The 20,576-nt window shown below is 31.6% G+C and overlaps 1 protein-coding gene and 1 long non-coding RNA gene across 5 annotated transcripts in view; one reads left to right on the plus strand and one right to left on the minus strand.

Moving 5' to 3' along the window:
- The window catches only part of LOC127733912 (toxin CfTX-A-like), a 179,763-nt gene that overhangs the window by 11,206 nt on the left and 147,981 nt on the right, over positions 1 to 20,576 (plus strand). The window lies entirely within an intron of this gene.
- Positions 3,667 to 13,235, minus strand: LOC127733920 (uncharacterized). Of its 2 annotated transcripts, none has more exons than XR_007997290.1 (3): positions 13,154 to 13,235; positions 7,903 to 8,100; positions 3,667 to 4,011 (listed from the first exon to the last, which is right to left on the minus strand). It is a non-coding gene; the product is annotated as an uncharacterized LOC127733920 (long non-coding RNA). The 2 variants fall into 2 exon arrangements; XR_007997289.1 differs by lacking the exon at positions 13,154 to 13,235 and adding an exon at positions 12,682 to 12,940 and having other exon boundaries at positions 3,668 to 4,011.

Below are 20,576 nucleotides of genomic sequence, written 5' to 3' on the forward strand. Positions count from 1 at the left end.
TAGTGCATTTCTTTTAGACAATAAATTCAAATTAAAAAAATCCCACCTGCTCTATCTCAAAACAATTTTTACAGTGTAGTGTACTACTATTGATACAAATAATATCAAAATTATAGAAATTTCTACCAGCTCTAACTCAAAATATTGACAATTCTGTGTTAAGGGGGGCTAAAATTCAGTTTGACAGCTTCAGACATTCTAATTTTTGACCTTTTTTAACTGGACCAAATCACTACTTAACATAAAGATTCAGCACCCAAATGTTTTTAACATGTAATTTCATCCCCTTACTTAATATTTCATGCATAAAATATCAAGAAATAAATTGGGAAAGTGTATAAAAAAAAAATGCAAGTTATACACTGTTCACACTAGGGACTATATTCGTAGACAACGAAAACCAAAGGACGATAACTGTGTCCTTGGACCTAATAGGATAGAAAGACTTGACCAATTTTAATAAAACTTTGCATGACCTAAGCTTAGGAAATTATAAGATAGTTGGCCAAGTTTCATGGCCTTAGAATATATATTATAGAAACTAGGGCCATTTTAATATTGAAATTTGGATGTTTATTTTTGACGTTTCAATCAAATATTTTCAACTGTTAAGAATTTGGCCTAAAAAATTTAAATATTGCTAAAATTTGCTTTTTAAATACTCTTGAATATAATATAATAAGTATTAAAAGCAGCGGAACACTCATTTGATTTATCAGATTTATTACAGCTATTCAAAAGTCAAATTTATATGAGCCTGTGCGTGAAAATAGAGATTTTCGAATTAAGGGAAGCCTTACATCAACATGCATTTTTTTCAACCAATTTGAAGTTTTTGAAGTTTTTTAACCATACATTATTTTTCCATATATAATAAATGTACTTTAAATGTAAAGAAAAGTGACAAAAAGCATACCACATGAGTATAAAATGGTCTTAGGCCAAGTAAGACTGAGAATTATTTAGAGTCGATTTAGGCCGTAGCCAATATTTACATATAAAAATGCACACAGAGGCTATAAGAAATGGAAATTTGTTACTTTTTGCTCATTTCTATGCTAAGATGTTCAGTAGGACAACCGGATGTGCCTTTTTGGCCAAAATGTGATTCGGTGGCGCTCAGTAGTCCTACGCCGAAAATTGGACTATTTTGCGTCGGCCGACGTCAACTGAAAAATGGCGCGCTTTTGTAATTTTTTTTCATTCGCTTACGGCAAAGTACCGACGGTCAATACTGTTGATTGTAAGCATATTTATAAGAGAAAAATATATGAGTTTACATATTATTTTCATTTTAGAACATTAAAATAAAAGTAAATCTTATTTTTTTATATCTGAACATAGAATTTCGGATTTTGATTTTATGCACTGTAGAATTAAATAGCGATATTAAAAATGGGTACAAAAAAATACATATCCTTCGATTTTCTAAAAAAATTTACATCCTATTCTCGCTAGTTTTTGGCATCGAAATTCGTAAAGAACAGGGGTGTTCAAGCCAGGGCAAAAATTTGTACCCATTTTAAAGTAGGGGTCTCAATTTTTTATAGGTTTTTCCTTGCAAGGTCGATAGATTTAGAAATTGGAACAGTTTCTGTTTTTAAAGTAAGTATTCATTCAACTGTCATGAAAAGGTGAATCCTTAGATATTTAACTCCTTTAAAAATAATAATATGTGTCCATAAATTGTAAAATTATAGATTTTTTTCGAAATAAGAGAAGGCGCTATTCTTGTCTATTTTTCTATTACGTCTATTGGTCTGCTATAATTATTAGATGTTTCTAAAAAAATCTCCGCCTCGATTTTTTTTATACTTTCATATAATAATCTTTGGTACATAATGTATATGTTATGAAAAAATTAGGCATTTCTATCGAGTAGAAATGGAGAACGGTCATCTTTATTTTGTATGTCCCCACTATGGGGGCGTGGTCCTCCCTTAACCTTGTTTCTGAAGTACACGATAGCTATTCTTCTCTCGAAAATAATTATCAACTAAATAAAAAATTATTGAAACACAACAAATATATTAATTTTAAGACATCAATAAGTTTTAAGTGCTAGGGATTTTTTGAAGCAGAATTGGCGGAATCGACCTCATCCGAAGTTGTGTCAGTACATAGATCAACGTTGTCAATTTCCGGCGCCGAAAATGTCAACGTAAAATGTTATTAAAAGTTGGATTCTTCTTTTCTTTGTAGCAATTTTGTTTATCTTAATGTCAAGGAAGTCATGCGATATGTTGAATCCATATCAACGTTGTACCAAAAAAGGCTGAGCTTGGTAAAATAACAGCTTTAGGCCTACATAAACATGATAAACCATATATATCTTTGTCTTTGACATCGTACTTCGTGTATCCATATTTATTTCGTGAATATTGTTACCGGCCGATGAGTCTTTTATGAACAACTACTCTAAATAGGTTTATACATAAGCTATCTTTTTTTAATAATTTTCCTTTCGTTATTGTTATGTGTTGTGTTTTGTTTCTTTTTTGAAAAAAGGGGGGGGGTCTCTTTTAAATCTTAATTCAGGCTGAGACTAGTAGTCTTAGATTCAGGCAAAGGCGTGTGTCATTTTAAGGGGCTCGAAATACTTAATTTCTGGTTGACAGTGTAGGTTTTAAACTCTTTTATGACTTTACTTTTTAAAAAATCAATGTGCAGTTTCTTAGGGCATGACTATTAATATATCTATGCATAGGGGGCACGACCATTTGCTATTCTGGGTAGGTGGTGGGAGGGGATTCCTGGTCCGTTCGCACTATTACCTGTTCGCCCTGGGTCCTTTTGCCCTTATACCCATTTGGCCTGTTATTTATTTTATTTTGATGTCTTGTTTAATGTAAATTATTTGAATGAAGTATGTGAAAGTTAGTTGACAATTTCGTGAATAAAACGTATAAGCCATAACGTTGGAGGTAGTAGGATTTTTTCTGGATAAACTATTATTTGCATCCATTACTACACATGCTTTAATTTCGAAATATATTTTCATTTATCCTATTCATGTTATTTAGGCCTTTTATACATGTAGCTTACTATGCATGCAGTATTGGTTCTGCTCATTGTTGAAGGCAGTCAGAGACCTATACTCATTAACCTTTTCGTCATTTGGTATCTGGTGGAGAATTGTCTCATTGGCAATCAAACCCAAATTTCTTATTTTTATATTGGAACTGTTTTCGAACTGAATGGGAACTGTAGTACAAAATGTACCTTTAAAAAATAACTACATGTACTTTCAAAAAAACCAATTACACATAAAAAAATCAATGAAATATTTCAAAGGATATAATGTAACTAGCCATATGAAATATTTTTTGTATGATTTGCACCTCTTCTTCTTTCGTTGGCAGGGGCTTTGTTGTATGGTTGGCTGTATCATAACTTGTGATAGGATATAGTTATGCAGTGTTGAATGCTGGTCCCGATGGCACCCCCAATATTGATAGGGATAAAATAATTAAATTCTTTCACTCAATCTCAACAACAGGGCAAAAGTCAGGGAAATTAATCTAAGCATACTAGATTTTATTTTATTATGTGATAAATACTCCAAAGTGAGCTAATTTGATCAAATCTAGCCTTGTGATACAATTTCTGGAAAAAGCAAAGTTGAGTCCTTCTACAACATTTGGATAAATGTCTAACTTTCCATGAATAAAGTCCAATAATTCTGGAATGACAAAACTTGAATTTGCCAAAATATTGTTACATTTCACTTATGCACATTTTAATGTTGATGAGTCTCACATATTTAAAATTCCTCTATTTACAACACTTTGGAGCTCATAGTTGGCTAAAGTTTCATTTATTAAATTTTGCATTAGTTCAACAAAAATGTCTGCTAATAATCACTTGAACCAAGTTCAACTGGGTTATCTGGTGGGGTTTTCCACTCTGTACGTGAATATATCTCTCTTTACAAATTTCATATGAAATTGCTGATTGCAGGTATTAAAATTTGTATCCTCCAGTAAAATTATTCTTCTGATGTGTTGTGTACTGAAATTGAGAAAATATTTTTTTATTAAATTAAGTTTGTTAATTCAATCAAAAAGTAATGAAGAATGATAATTATAATATACTGTATTTCATTATTATGGCCATCTATGACAACAATATGGTCTGCTCAAGTCATTCTCTTATCTTAAAAAAATGGTCAAATGTATTAAGATGCTTCATCAAGGATTATCAGGATATGATGCACGTCATGTAAGAGTTACTTCCCTTATATTATTTTTGATCATATAAATTAATTTTAAATTACTGTACCCTTCATTCTTGAAATTAGGTGTTAAATCTAAATGAAACAATATTGACATTTATACAGCATAGATTATAGAATAAAATCTTTAAACTATTAAAAGTATACAATTTGGCCTTAAAGTCTGTGTAGGATTACTTGACCTATATGTAACATAAAATATTGTCCCCCATGAAATATTGTCCATCGGAGAAAATTCCATATAAAATATTGTCCGTGGACACTATTTCATAATGAAATACTGTCTAGGACAATATTTCATCATGAAATAGTGTCCCTGTCCATGGATTTTTGTCACCCCTATTTGGACAATATTTCACTATGAAATTCTAAAAAGAATTTTGTCTGACGAACAATATTTCATGGAGGACAATATGTTCACTCTGAAATACTGTCAATGAAAACATTTCTCCATCAAATTATTATAGAATCAATAAAATGCTCCCCTGGGCGCAGCTTGATACGACCGCAGAGGTCGAACCCTGAACAGTTGGGGCAAGTATGGACACAACATTCAAGTTTGATACAGCTCTGAATTTGGATTGTGATTAAATATTTGACACAGCATAGGTTTCTGACACAGAATGAATGTGGTCTAAGAACTTAAAATTTTTTAATTTACCTATTATGGTCCAATATCCAAAATCTAAATACATGGTTAGATGCAGCATACAATGTATCAAAGAATCCAAAGAATTCAATTTTTGATGAAATCAAACAAAGTTTAATTTTGGACCCTTTTGACCTCAATGTGGACCAATTTGATAACGGGGCCCAAAAATCAAAATACATGGTTAGATTCAGCATATCAAAGAACCCCATATATTCAATTTTTGTTGAAATCAAACAAAGTTTAATTTTGGACCCCAACTTGGACCAACTTGAAAACTGGGCCCATAATCAAAAATCTAAACACATGTTTAGATTCAGCATATCAAAGAACCCCAAGAATTCAATTTTTGTTAAAATCAAACTAAGTTTAATTTTGGACCCTTTGGACCTTAATGTAGACCAATTTAAAAAACGGGACTTAAAATTAAAAATCTAAATACACGGTTAGATTTGGCATATCAAAGAACCCAAATAATTCAATTTTTGATGAAATAAAACAAAGTTAAATTTTGGACCCTTTTGACCTCAATATGAACCAATTTGATAGCGTGGCCCACAAATAAAAAATCTAAATACATGGTTAGATTCAGCATATCAAAGAACCCCATATATTCAATTTTTGTTGAAATCAAACAAAGTTTAATTTTGGACCCCAATTTGGACCAACTTTTGAAAACTGGGCCCAAAATCAAAAATCTAAATACATGTTTAGATTCAGCATATCAAAGAACCCCATATATTAATTTTTTGTTAAAATCAAACTAAGTTTAATTTTGACCCTTTGGACCTTAATGTAGACCAATTTGAAAACTGGACCCAAAATTAAAAATCTAAATACACGGTTAGATTTGGCATATCAAAGAACCCCAATAATTCAATTTTTGATGAAATAAAACAAAGTTAAATTTTGGACCCTTTTGACCTCAATATGAACCAATTTGATAGCGGGCCCACAAATAAAAAATCTAAATACATGGTTATATTCAGCATATCAAAGAACCCCATATATTCAATTTTTGTTGAAATCAAACCAACTTTAATTTTGGACCTCAATTTGAACCAACTTGAAAACTGGGCCCGAAATCAAAAATCTAAATACATGTTTAGATTCAGCATATCAAAGAACCCCATATATTCAATTTTTGTTAAAATCAAACTAAGTTTAATTTTGGACCCTTTGGACCTTAATGTAGACCAATTTGAAAACTGGACCCAAAATTAAAAATCTAAATGCACGGTCAGATTTGGCATAACAAATAAATAAATGTGGTCAAAGATTTTACAAATCTAATGCGCCATACTGTGCAATTAAAGATTACTTCTTGAAATTTTTCAATATTTGAAATTTGAAAAAAATTAATATTTGAAGAATAATTCTTTTTAATTTCTGAAATCTGAAATGAGAAAAAATTGACCCCCCCCCCCCACAATTTCTTTTTACCCCCCCCCCCCCTTTTTCCCCCAAAAAAATTCTTTCCCTCAAGATATGGTCATAATCTCAATTCAAATTTACAAGGGAATTTGCAACCATAATTAACCATAGTGCTAACTTAATCTATTTTATAATAGAATTTAAAATATGGTGTCAAATCTTTCATATGGATTTTTTTTTGTAAAAAAAAAAAGATGAAACATTTGCAGATATTTTTATTGATCTTCCTTTATAAATATGCATTTCTTTAAACATTATTTAAAAGCAGTGTAAGGGAAGTAATCAAAACGTTGTATGTGGATTACCTCCTTTACACTGTTTTAAATTGTCTTAATTGTTCATTAACCATGACTTTATACATAATTTAAAAGCAGTGTAAGGGAGGTAATTCAAATGATGTATTTGATTTATCTCCCTTACACTGCTTTAAATTATGTTTTGTACTAAAGTATTTGTCCATATAAAAATGCTTGTTTTTTGCCCCTTTTTTGGCCCCTAATTCCTAAAATTTTGCGGCAATTACCCCAAAATCAATCCCAGCATTCCCTTTGTGATATGGAACCTTGTGGTACAATGTTAGAGAGATTCATACACTAACACACAAGTTATGTCTGGAAGTTACAAAAATGCTTATTTTTGGCCCCTAATTCCTTAACTGTTGGTACCATAACCCCCAAAATCAATCCCAACCTTCCTTTTGTGGTATTGAACCTTATGGTAAAATTTCATAGAGATCCATTCACTTAAACTAAAGTTAGAGTGCGAAAACCAATGTGTCTTCGGACGACGACGACAACGTCATACCAATTTACGATTGCAAAATTTTTTTGCGGTCATATAAAAACATTACACAGGCATGCAGCATGCACATTTTTAAATTTATATTACTGAAATTATTTTGTAAAGCAAGTACAGTACCTGTTACTCATTCAAGTTTATCTTCATGAATTACAAGGTTTTTTTGTAACATCATTTGTTTTCTTGTCATGATCAAAACATTTGGAATAAATATCATTATTTTGTAAACAAAATGAATTAGCCTCTCTTCTGATTTATTTAGTACAATGAATGTAGTATATTCTGATTTTCAGAAATTCCTTCCGGTACAACTTTTTGACTGAGATATTAGAAAAGTGTTTTGTATTCCTTTAATACCATCCATGATAAGCAAAAATAGTTTTCTGTTAATATATCAATACCTGTATCTATTTATTAATTTATGTTTATTTGTTATTATCAATCAAATAAACCACTTTAAATATATATAATGAAATCATTATCCAACATGATATATGTTGATAACTTCCCCTTCATGAGACAACATTTCATGACAATCTGCCTATGAAATATTGTCTCAATACAACAAATATTACCTCCCTTTATCAGGACAACATTTCATAGTATGCATCTGTATATTTCATGTCTGACTGTTAAATGCAGAATATTTTCAGTCTGTTTCCTAAGAAAACAGTTTGAATACCATGTATATTATGTTTTGTTTCATATTTTGGGGATTGAAATCATAGCACATTGTAAATAACCTGCTTTTGTAATTACCCTAAACAGACACTTTTGGATTACTCACCCCTAATTAGTAATATATTGTAGTCCTATTGTTTTCTATTAACAAAAATAATTTTGCTTTCAACATCACTCTCCATTAAAACGTGTGGTTTCAATCACATAGACATTCCATTTGATTACTGTTGTACAAGTATTTTTGTTTGTATATAAAAGTCCTCTGTTTTGAATTTTTGATCCATAGTGAACATCTTTCTCCATCCTGTAAATATAAAGCAAATGTACATACAATTACTAAATGTATAAAACGAAATTATTCTAAGCAAAATTAAACTTTGCATTGTTATCATCAACACATGAATACAAATTTGCCAAATAAATTACCAAGAAAATACATGTATTTATTAAGGAATTATAGTTATCTCGTACCATTGTAAACTCGTACCAATGTCAACTCGTACCACTAAACAAAAACTCGTACCAATGCAAACTCGTACCACTGCTAACTCGTACCACGGTAAATTCATACCATTGTAAACTCGTACCAACTTATTTAAATGCATTAAAATGGTGTTTAATGATGAATATATACTTTAATTTCACTCAATACCTCTTAAGTCTGTAAAATGTATATAATTTGAAATTACAATAACCAATTTGTAGCTAATTTTCCTTGTCTAATTGGATAGAGAAAACCGTGGCAGATTGGCTTTGTTGTCTCCCTTGAATAGACTCTTTTTTAAACTTTTACTGACAACTATTTGATTTAATTTTTAATCATTTCAAATCAGTAACATTGAATAGATTTGGGTATTTTTCTATTGTTTCTAAAAGGAATTTTATTTAATGAAAGAATTTATTGATTGTGTTTTAAAGGTTTAAAATTGTTTATGACCAACAGTTAGAAAGTATGAAATTTATTTTTATACAATATTCAGCACATTTCATCAGAATATGACCATGCTTATATGATTATACAAGTTGATTAGTTAAAGATAAAAAAACAAGTTGATTAGTTAATAATCGCACAATCAAAGGAATTTAATATATTTATTAGCATGGTAATTAAGAAATTACATTCATATTTTTGTCTAAGTTTTCATTAAAATCTGGTATAAATTTCAAAGATATTTTAATTTTTTGTATAAAGCTTAAAAAAAAAGATCATAAAACATTCGTATTTTTGTCTAAGTTTTCATTAAAATCTAGTATAAAATTCAAGTAATTCAACTTTTTTTATTTAGTTTACCAAAAAACAAATCATAAAACATTCGTATTTTTGAATATATTTTTAATGGTACGAGTTTGCAGTGGTACGAGTTCTGATTGGTACGACTTCCCAGTGGTACGAGTTTTCGTTGGTACGAGTTAACTTTTTTGGTACGAGTTTACGTGGTACGAGTTTACAATGGTACGAGTTAACTTGCTTCCTTTATTAAGTATTATAAATAATTATGCCCCCAGCATTTTTGCTCAGTACATAAAAGTTACAGGCAAAGTTAACATTTCAAAGTATTGAAAAATAATTTTTAGGTTTAACATGGAGCAAATTTATGTTATACCAAACCTTTTGATAATATTTTTATATTAAATATTGGACATAAACATCATAACATCATAACATGTCCATTGTACAATGCATACTGAAATTTTATACATTTTGGGGTCACTCACAACCCAGTTTTTTAAATTCCTGGAACCACCACTGTCGAGACCGTATTGACAACTTGAATTTGATAATATTAATGAAGTTTGAGAAAGTAATATTGTCAATGGATTTTCATTTCTAATAAATTTGATTGTATATACACATTTGTAATTGTTGGAAGAATATAACATGTCAGATGTAATTGTTGGAAGAATATAACATGTCAGATATAAAAAAAATTGTACAGACAACAGGCATTTTAAATTTGTTAGATTTTTGGGAATACATGTACATGTAATGCATGTGTAAGCTTTCAAATGGATGGGTGATTGGTTAATAGCAGGAGTCTTATGGTAATGAATATTCTGATCTGTTACATGTCCATGTTATGATAAAACTGAACATAAAATAAACATTACTCAAGATTGCTGACACAGCATGAAAATGAATATTCTGTCTTATAAAATGCGGGAAATAATTGTGTAAAGATTGAAAATAAATTATTATATATTAATAGTCATAATAACAAAATAAGAAAATGAATAAAGGGGGCCTATGTCCCTTAAAAATTCCTCCTACCCACCCACATAAAAACTATTTTTTGTGTACGAGTATGAATTGCGAACATTGACAGAAACAAGTGCCTGTGATAGCTTTTCCTTTGTAGAAAAAACTAAGTACATAATGTGTCACTCAGAGAAACTACAGTACCTAGCTGAAACAAGCTACAATGTAGCACAAAGAGACCAGTTGTGTCAAACTATATATTGATCTTAGGAACTTGATCAGGATCAGGATTGTATTCATGTTCATGGAAGTTTTTATTAATATCAAATTTTGGTGTACATCAATCTAATTAAAAACCGATCTCTCATCGCTCCCGTTTTTATACGACCGCAAAAAAATTTTTGTGGTCGTATATTGGTATGACGTTGGCGTCGTCGTCGTCGTCTGGCGTCGTCCGGCGTCGTCCGAAGACACATTGGTTTTCGCACTCTAACTTTAGTTTACGTGAATGGATCTCTATGAAATTTTACCACAAGGTTCAATACCACAAAAGGAAGGTTGGGATTGATTTTGGGGGTTATGGTACCAACAGTTAAGGAATTAGGGGCCAAAAAGGGGCCAAAAATAAGCATTTTGGTAATTTCCAGACATAACTTGTGTGTTAGTGTATGGATCTCTCTGACATTGTACCACAAGGTTTCATATCACAAAAGGAATGCTGGGATTGATTTTGGGGGTAATTGCTTTAAAATTTTAGGAATTAGGGGCCAAAAAAGGGGCAAAAAACAAGCATTTTTCTAGTTTCATGACAATAACTTGTGTGTAAGTGTATGGATCTTTCTGCAATTGTACTACAAGGTTCCATATCACAAAGGGAAAGCTGGAATTGAGTTTTGGGGTAATTGCCGAAACGTTTAGGAATTGGGGGCCAAAAAGGGGCCAAAAATAAGCATTTTTCTAGTTTCCAGATAATAACTTGTGTTCAAGTGTATGGATCTCTCTGAAATTGTACTGCAAGGTACCATACCACAAAGGGAAGGCTTGGATTGATGATGGGGGTAATTGCCTCAATATTTTAGGAATTAGGGGCCAAAAAGGGGCAAAAAACACATTTTTCTAGTTTCCAGACAATAACTTGTGTTGACAAGTGTATGGATCTCTCTGAAATTGTACTGCAAGGTACCATACCACAAAGGGAAGGCTGGGATTGATTTTGGGGGTGATGAATCATAAGGGGGTTCAAAAAATTTGGGGGGGGGGATTTTTTTTTTTTCCTTTTTTTTTCTTTTTTTCCTTTTTTTTTTCTTTAAAAATTTTCCATTTTAACATTTGTTTAAGTTGGTTATTTCTGATTTATATTTAAAAGCAAATAATAATGATATGGTAGGAGATACACACCAAACAGGATGTGTAAATTATTATATAATAAGTATTGTGACATAGGAAGAAATTTTCAATTGCACAGTATTGCACAATAGCAAGAAATCTTCAATTGCACAGTATTGCGCAATAGCAAGAAATCTTCAATTGCACAGTATTGCACAATAGCAAGAAATATCCAATAGCACAGTATTGCGCAATAGCAAGAAATCTTCAATTGCACAGTATTGCGCAATAGCAAGAAATTGTCAATAGTACAGTATTGCGCAATAGCAAGAAATATTTAATTGCACAGTATTGTGCAAAAGAAGATACTTCGTATAAATTGCTTATTTCTTGACCAATTTCAATGGGGTTTTATTCTTGAATTCTTGGGGTTCTTTAATATGCTGAATCTAACCGTGTATTTAGTTTTTTGATTTTGGGCCCCTTTTTAAATTGGTCCACATTGAGGTCCAAAGGGTCCAAAATTAAACTTTGTTTGATTTCATAAAAAATTGAATTATTGGGGTTCTTTGATATGCCGAATCTAACCGTGTATTTAGATTCTTAATTTTTGGTTCCGTTTTCAAATTGGTCTACATTAAGGTCCAAAGGGTCCAAAATTAAACTAAGTTTGATTTTAACAAAAATTGAATTCTTAGGGTTCTTTGATATGCTGAATCTAAACATGTATTTAGATTTTTGATTATGGGCCCAGTTTTCAAGTTGGTCCAAATCGGGGTCCAAAATTAAACTTTGTTTGATTTCAACAAAAATTGAATATATGGGGTTCTTTGATATGCTGAATCTCACCATGTATTTAGATTTTTGATTTTTGGGCCCCGTTATCAACTTTGTCCACATTGAGGTCAAAAGGGTCCAAAATTAAACTTTGTTTGATTTCATCAAAAATTGAATTCTTGGGGTTCTTTGATATGCTGAATCTAACCATGTATTTAGATTTTGGATATTGGACCATGATAGGTGAATGTCCAATTTAAAATTTTTAAGTTCTTAGACCACATTCATTCTGTCTCAGAAACCTATGCTATGTCAAATATTTAATCACAATCCAAATGCAAAGCTGTATCAAGCTTGAATGTTGTGTCCATACTTGCCCCAACTGTTCAGGGTTCGACCTCTGCGGTCGTATCAAGCTGCGCCCTGCGGAGCATTTTATCTGATATGTCGCGTGGCATATCAGAAAACGGGAGCGATGAGAGATCGGTTTTTAATTAGATTGGGTGTACATGTATGAAACGGGACGAATATATTTTCATTAGACTAGGTATAAAGTAGCCAAGAGTTAAAGTGAATGTGTCTCACATGCTAATGATTTGGTACATGGACTTTTGATTTGAACCTGCCCTGAGACGTTCAGCAAATTGCATGTATAGTATCGTCCTTGCATTCAAATTTGATTCATTTTGTTCCGTATTTGCTGTTAAAGGTTTACAATGTTCCATTATCTGAGCATGAAGTGATGGCGTCAATATTTTCCACGGAGATTGTGAATAACACTTTAATTTGAGTTTCACTTTGAACAGTTTGAAAACGGATGTTGACAACTTGTTTGGGTATAATATTTTCGGAGACAAGGGCGGATACCTAAGACCGAAATCCGAATGTAATTGGTTGGTGTAAATAGTGTTTTCAATATATGAATAGGAATTGTCAAATGATGAAAAATAGGATTTCAATTTTACACTTTACTTTGCTTTTGCCTTTTGAATCATTTCCTGGGATCACATGCACTTATTTGAAAATTATTAACTGAATATCTGAAATAAGCGTTTACCTTTTATGTTGTGTGGCATAAAGTTTGAGCATCCAAGAATGTGATAAATGCAACATTACAACGTGGAATGCCAATTCCAACGTCAAACAATGGCCGCCATTACGTGTTTACAACGTCGTCTAGTGAACCGTATCACTGAGCACCGAAATCCTTACTCAGACGCTTCCGGTTGTCCTACTGGTTATGATACAAGAAGTCTAATTGCAAAAGGACTCTTGAATTCAACTTTTTTTTTTGCAGACAGTATGGTCTGATGACCAGTTTTTCACTTTTCAATGCTTGCATGTAGTTTTAGTCTCAATTGGCATATATTTGAACCGTTTACTATCCTAAAGAAGAAAATTATGGTAGCATATGAAATGAATAGGGTGTACTGATCATTGCAGAGTGTTTTTTTTACAGACTTAGTGAAATATTTGTGATGGACTACAGATTTTATGTACAAAGCTCTTCACATTTCACATACATCAAACAGGCCGTTTAACCAGGGACATAAATACAAATATTCTGCACATTTTTTCTGTGATAATCTACTTTTCTCTAGATACAGAGTTCACAAATGGTTAATCAAATTTGATTTAAGCATAGAAACACAAATATCAGGAAAATAAAAAGCTGTCAGATAGAAAGTCAGCATGGCTCTTAGGCATAAAATGGAAACTGCTTTAAAATGCCTATTTTAGCCATATAATGCCAAAATGGGACATTTTAACAGAATTTCTGTCAAACAAAGATGTAAATCCTTTACTTTTATTGAGTTTGACAAATTGAAACCAGCAAACCATTCAGGAAAGTTGCCAAAGTACAAAATCTACATTTACGGAATTCACCACTTAGGCCCGAGAACACAGTTATTTCGTAGTTCATTTCTTTTAGACAATAAATACAAATTAAAAAAATCTCACCTGCTCTATCTCAAAATTTTTTTTACAGTGTAGTGTACTACTATTGATACAAAAAATATCAAAATAATAGAAACTTCTACCAGCTCTAACTCAAAATATTGACAATTCTGTGTTAAGGAGGGCTAAAATTCATTTTGACAGCTTCAGACATTCTAATTTTTGACCTTTTTTTAACCGGACCAAATCACTACTTAACATAAAGATTCAGCACCAAAAGTTTTTTAACATGTAATTTCATCCCCTTACTTAATATTTCATGCATAAAATATCAAGAAATAAATTGGGAAAGTGTATAAAAAAAAAATGCAAGTTATTCACTGTTCACACTAGGGACTATATTCGTAGACAACGAAAACCAAAGGACGATAACTGTGTCCTTGGACCTGTTGTTTGTGCTGTATTTAGACCCCTCTACCAAGAAATTTGTTTTGCATGCACACGTATAAAAATTGCGGTTTTTATCCAACGCAATCATAGGTTTGAACGTTGTTTTCAATTTAGATTTGTTTATATTTTTTATTTTGGGCTTGTATTATATTTGCCTTCGGGTTTATATGATCCGTTCATCCTATTTTGACTCTTTCAAAATTCAAGAGTCTATCCTAAATTGAGGTAAATTATATGGCCTTCCAAATACCGTTTCGATTCCAAACATCACTGAAGAGACATTAATTGTCGAAATCCGGATATGGTGTACAAATGTTTGCACCTCATGTTTGCGGTATATCATCTTTTCCGCAAGTTTATTATTTTCTGTTTGGTAACAAATTAATAATAAGATCTATTTTGTTCCATTTTGTGATCCGTTTATTTGGCAATCGCCAATGGCAGTCAGCAGGGTTTAAGCACATCAGTTGTTCGACCTGCTAGTCAAATGCGTTCTGTTAAAATATACTTTTTCACTCATTTGGTCTTTTGGAAAATGTTGTTTGTGCTGTATTTAGACCCCTCTTCCAAGAAATTTGTTTTGCATGCACACGTATAAAAATTGCGGTTTTTATCCAACGCAATCGTAGGTTTGAACGTTGATTTCAATTTAGACTTGTATATTATATATATAAACACTTCAAAACTACCAACAATTTTTGTTTTTGTTTTTTGTTTTATTTTTTAGTTTGCCACGCCAACTTTGGGCAAGTGAATATAAAACTACTCACTGTTACAAGTATTTTGCAACATAACTTATAATGTCGAAGTAATCCTATTGAATATTACATTGATATTTTTCGTCATTAGAATTTTGTTCATATCTATTCTATGCATAATTATTTTTTTTATAAAAAAGCTATTTGAAAATGTGTTTTAAAAAGTATGGTACTTGGCTTAGAGTGTATAGTAATTCATCAGATTGATAATTCAAATAATACAAATAGAGCAAACAAAGAGAATAAAGTCAACAGGAATATCATGAACTCCAAAACAGTTGGATACCAGATGTGTCGGTAGAGTTTTACTACTGGTGCATCAACCTTTCCAAAGTTATAAATGGTATCTGAAAATGGAAGAACAGCCAAAGGGTGCAACCAAAAGTGACAAGCCGATGAAAGACAGACAAAACCATGGCCAATAAAAAACAAAAACGAAATTTAAAACACAGCTTGAATGAACCAATCAATATTTAGTTTAAGAATTTGTCACGCGGTATTAACATATATTTCAACCATGTAATTCTACTTTAATTGGTCAACCGAAAAAGAATTTGCAATGAACTATACTAAACAAACACACTATAAGGACAACGAATGGAATGATACAGTAGTGAAATTCGGTTAGCAGTCTTTAAACATCTATAACTGAAACAGTACAACTCGTTCCTTTCATTTAAATACACTGATGCATATATTACTGAAAAACGTCGAGGAACTAAGACTGTGTGCAAGGAAACTGGAAGAAATATAAACCAGTGATAGGCGTACTCGAAAACAATTTGTGACCGTACGTCATGAGAAAATTTTTGTCGTTTAAAATGCAGTCGTTATAGGTGTTCGTATAGTATTAATAGTGTACAGCTCTTGTCAAGAATCACTCACGACATACTATGCTTACTTTTACGGCAACTCGTTTGTGAAGTAAATTATTTTGACTGTATTTATCAACTTCGCTTCGATAGATAGCAAAGTTCGGAATTGACTATAGGGCGTTTATACCCAATGATGAGCTGTAATCAAAATAATATCTATGATTTGAGAAGATAGAAGTCACATGATGAATTTTTAGATATGATCTTCTACTGCTGTTACACCTACTTTAAGATACAACACAGCTTCAATATATGTATATTAAACTGTGAACAGTACAGATATTGAAATTAAACTTGACGCTTTTCGCTCTTCTTTATAGTTATGTACAAGAGTTGATCTCTTTTTAATTTTAGGATAACGGTTTAGTCATAGATATTTCATATCTTTTGGATAGTTTTGCAGTGTTATGTTAATTATAATAAAGCTGTTGTTGAAACCCCTAGCAATAACCTCACGAGACGAAGTCACTTAATGCTCCGCCTACTATCTAAAATAAGCATGGGCTTCTGAAACAGCGGAAATATCAGTTAGACAAGATTCTTCGACAGCGATGGATGTACATTTACATTAGTGTCGCATAACGTTACAGACGAATAAATGCTGAAGGAATTAGATGTTCTGGATATGCTGTGCAAAAAACAAAAACAGACATAAGCCGCATGTGTAGGACTGTAACGCTATAATAAAAATTCAGGGTAAGCATGAATTTCGTAGCTGCAAGAGACTACAGATTTTTGATATTTTTAAAGATATCTGCATAATCTAGAATCCCAGATTAAAGGGTTATTTTTATTTCATTTTATTTTATCAAAATGTTCAAAATGTTTTTAGATTTTAATTAATAATTCTGAGAAACTAGTTTCACTAGAATCTTTATGAGATTTTGAATGAATCATACCACGTTTTAATTTGTATCTAAAGCTCAAGTCGCACATTAATTAAAAAGGAATTCAAAATTTTCACGATTAAAATAACATGTTTCCTATAAATAGTCCTTAAAATTCAACCTTTATATAGAGTAACCAGACGCGAAATAATTCTAACGGCCCAACATTATTATTATTACTTAAGCAACCTCGTTAAATTCTTAATGTCAGCAGTGTATAACAAATAATTTTAAAACCTATAGCTGTACAATGGAGGCTATTGGAATACAATCAAAGTATACATCTCAATAACCGAAAATCAACTTATATCTTCCAGTATAATAAATACATGAATACATGGCTTAACACATGCATTTTATATATATTTTTTTAACTACTTTTTTTTGTTGTTCTTGGATCAAATTTTTGTGCATTTAAATGTATAAGACAACGGAGTTTGCGTACGTGGGTTCGATTCCCACCCTAGGCATTCATTTATATCGGCTGGTGCAAAGCGGGCAGTTTAGCTTAGTGGCCCCGCGCTGACTCTGTTGTTCTTATGTCAAAAAATTCAACCGGCAGCGGTCAGATCTTGCTTTCTTTCTTTTTTTCTTCGATGTCCAGATACAACAAAACCATGGTATAATTGTGAAAATTATAGATAGCCATGGTATAGTTTTCAGATATTGAGATTTATACTCTAGCTGCATTCCCTTAGACTCCTTTGTACAGCTATAGGTTAACTAAAAATTATTAATGAAAATCTTTAGTTATGGGTAGTAGAGACGGAGATATCATACGCATCTGGTGAGGTGTTTTTAATTAGTAAAGCTAATCATTTCTTATTCTAATTTTTAATTAAAAAAATATTATTTACAACTTAACAAACAGAACCCTGCGAAGTAGGAAATTTAAAATATCCTCCTGCACTGTTACAGATAAAAAATAATAGTAAAAAACAACAACAATTAAATCCCCCAGAAAACCGGAAAATCAGGAAATAACATATGTTCTTGCGTAATAATTCATTGTTACTCAATTCACTTATGTGAATTCTTATATTTTCTTTTTTTATAACGTTGAACAGTATAATATCCTCCTTCGTTTCATGGTAAATGTGCATTATTCATAAATTTGAAATTTGTCCTTATATCACTTCTATGGGTGAACATTTTTGTCTATTGACTTATGCCCGTATTTCTAATTTTATTTTTCCGGGTTTTATATATTATGTGCACTGCAATAGCAAAAAGATTTCTTGTCAGATTGTTCTATAAACGTGTTAAGTTTTGATATTTTTCAGCCAATTAAAAGTATAATTTTGCGTTCGATTAGACATTTTGTAAAATAAGTGTCGATGTTTTAAAGTGTTATTTGTCAGATGACGCGACATAACTCTGAACGATTCTGTTTGATTCCGGAAAAGTTTACCAGCAGCAAATTGCCAACAAAATTACCAAAACAGAAAGTCTTCATCAAGATGTCACTAGGGAAGAGCTATTAAAAATCAACGATATATTGTCCCCATTCCCACATGAGTTTCATATTAACCGAACAACATTCCATTCCATATGGTGAATAAAAAATGAGAACTAAGATCACAAAATCCTCCTATACCATTATTCGCACATACAGATCTATGTGGATTTCCACACCGAATGGAGGTCATAAAGGACATTTTTCCAAATGAGAAGGTATGATGAGGGTACTCTTTGCCACCTTTAATTTCGACAAAATATGATAAGTTTTACAACAAAATAACATCCACAGATTGTTTACAGGATTCTTGTCTTTAAGAAACCAGAATTAACTCTTTAATTCTGTCTTTCGTGTTTGTTTTTAATATGTCTTCAAACTTATGGTACACGTATTTAATGCAAAACTACAAAACTAAGCATCCCACGTTAGCTGCATTTGTAGAATTCATCTTATTGTAATAAGTATGTATAACCATAATCTTGGTCAAAAAGATATAATAATGGAAGTAGTATCATCCAAAGATCGGAACATGGCTGAAATATTTTAATGGTGTAAGGGTACTCATATCTTATTTTGTCAAAAACTATGTATAAAAAATTGTCAGGGTCAAAAATATCAATCTCGACATTGTTTATGACATCATGATCACATGACATCACCGTTAACATTTCTGCACTGAAGTGTCCAGAACATTCTATTATCTTATTCCGTTATTAATTAAGAAATAACAGGATTTTCAAAGGACTGGAGAATTTGACCTCAGGACGCTTAAACTTCTAAAGATTAAATTTAACTACATAAATTCAACAGGCCAATTCTTAGGATGAAGCTATTATAACAGGGAGGTCCTGGGAATAAAATCAACAACATCGAAGTCTACATTGTAACACCTTTGTAATTAATTAAACGTGCAAATTCACACGGACCTTATTCTGATATAAACATATAATGCAAACTTTTTTCGTTTGTGGTCTTGATTTAAATACTATGCTCTATTCTGGTGTTGGTTTATGTACTGTGCTCGTTGGTGAACTTGATATATATACTAGTACTTTGCACGGTTGTGGTCTTGATTTTTATACTATGTTCGTTGTTGGTTAGATTTATAAACTATTCTCGTTTGTGGTCTTGATTTTTATATTATGCTTGTTTGTGGTCTTGATTTATATAATGTGCTCATTCGATAGTCATGATTCATATTCTATGTTCGTTTGTGGTCTTGATTTATTTACTATACCGTTTGTGGTCTTGATCTGTATACTACAGTATGCTCGGTCGTGGTATTGATCTATATACCTTGTTAGTTGATAGTCTTGATGTATATACTATGCTCAATCGTGGTCTTGATTTCTAAAATATGTCCTTGTTTTGGGGGGTCTTGATTTATATCCCATGCTTGGTCGTGGTCTTGTTTTAAATGCTTTGTTCGTTGGTGGATTTAATGTATATACTATTTTCTTTGGTGGTCTTGATTCATATACTATGCTCGGTCGTGGTCTAGATGTATATACTGTGCTCATTGGTAATCTTCGGCTAACATATAGTACGTTGTTCGGCTGTGCCTTTTTTATGTGCTGATTTAGGTTGTTTTATGTATTCGTTTTTATTCTGTAGTTAGTCACCACATCGGTGTTAACATGTATACTATTATATAGTCCTTTTTATAAATTTACTGTTTGCAAAAGTATGAATTATTCTAAATACCAAGGATTTTCTTATCCCAGGCATACAGTCCTTGGATGGTGTAAACTTCCCACTCATACCATACACCATTACACCATTCACCATACACCATTACACCATACACCTTGTGCCATTACACCATACACGTTACACCTTTGCACCATACACCTTACACATTACACCTTACACCATTCCCCTTTCTATCTACACGATCCGAAATTACCCATAATGCAATTAAATTTCAAATTAAGCGTGCGACTACAAAATTATTTATTTGATTTAAAAAACGAATTTTGATCTCAATATTGTAAATTAATGTATCAAAATTAAAATCTCCGTGGTCATGCCTATAATGGTTATATAAACAATCCTGTACAGATTAAATATATATACATGTATTTGTAAATAAAGTACGCATAAAACTTTGCTTGTAATGCAAATTTATCCGCCATCTGCCTATCTATAAATT

Source organism: Mytilus californianus, unplaced genomic scaffold, assembly GCF_021869535.1.
Source record: "Mytilus californianus isolate M0D057914Y unplaced genomic scaffold, xbMytCali1.0.p SCAF_3, whole genome shotgun sequence".
NCBI classification, from domain to species: Eukaryota; Metazoa; Mollusca; class Bivalvia; order Mytilida; family Mytilidae; genus Mytilus; species Mytilus californianus.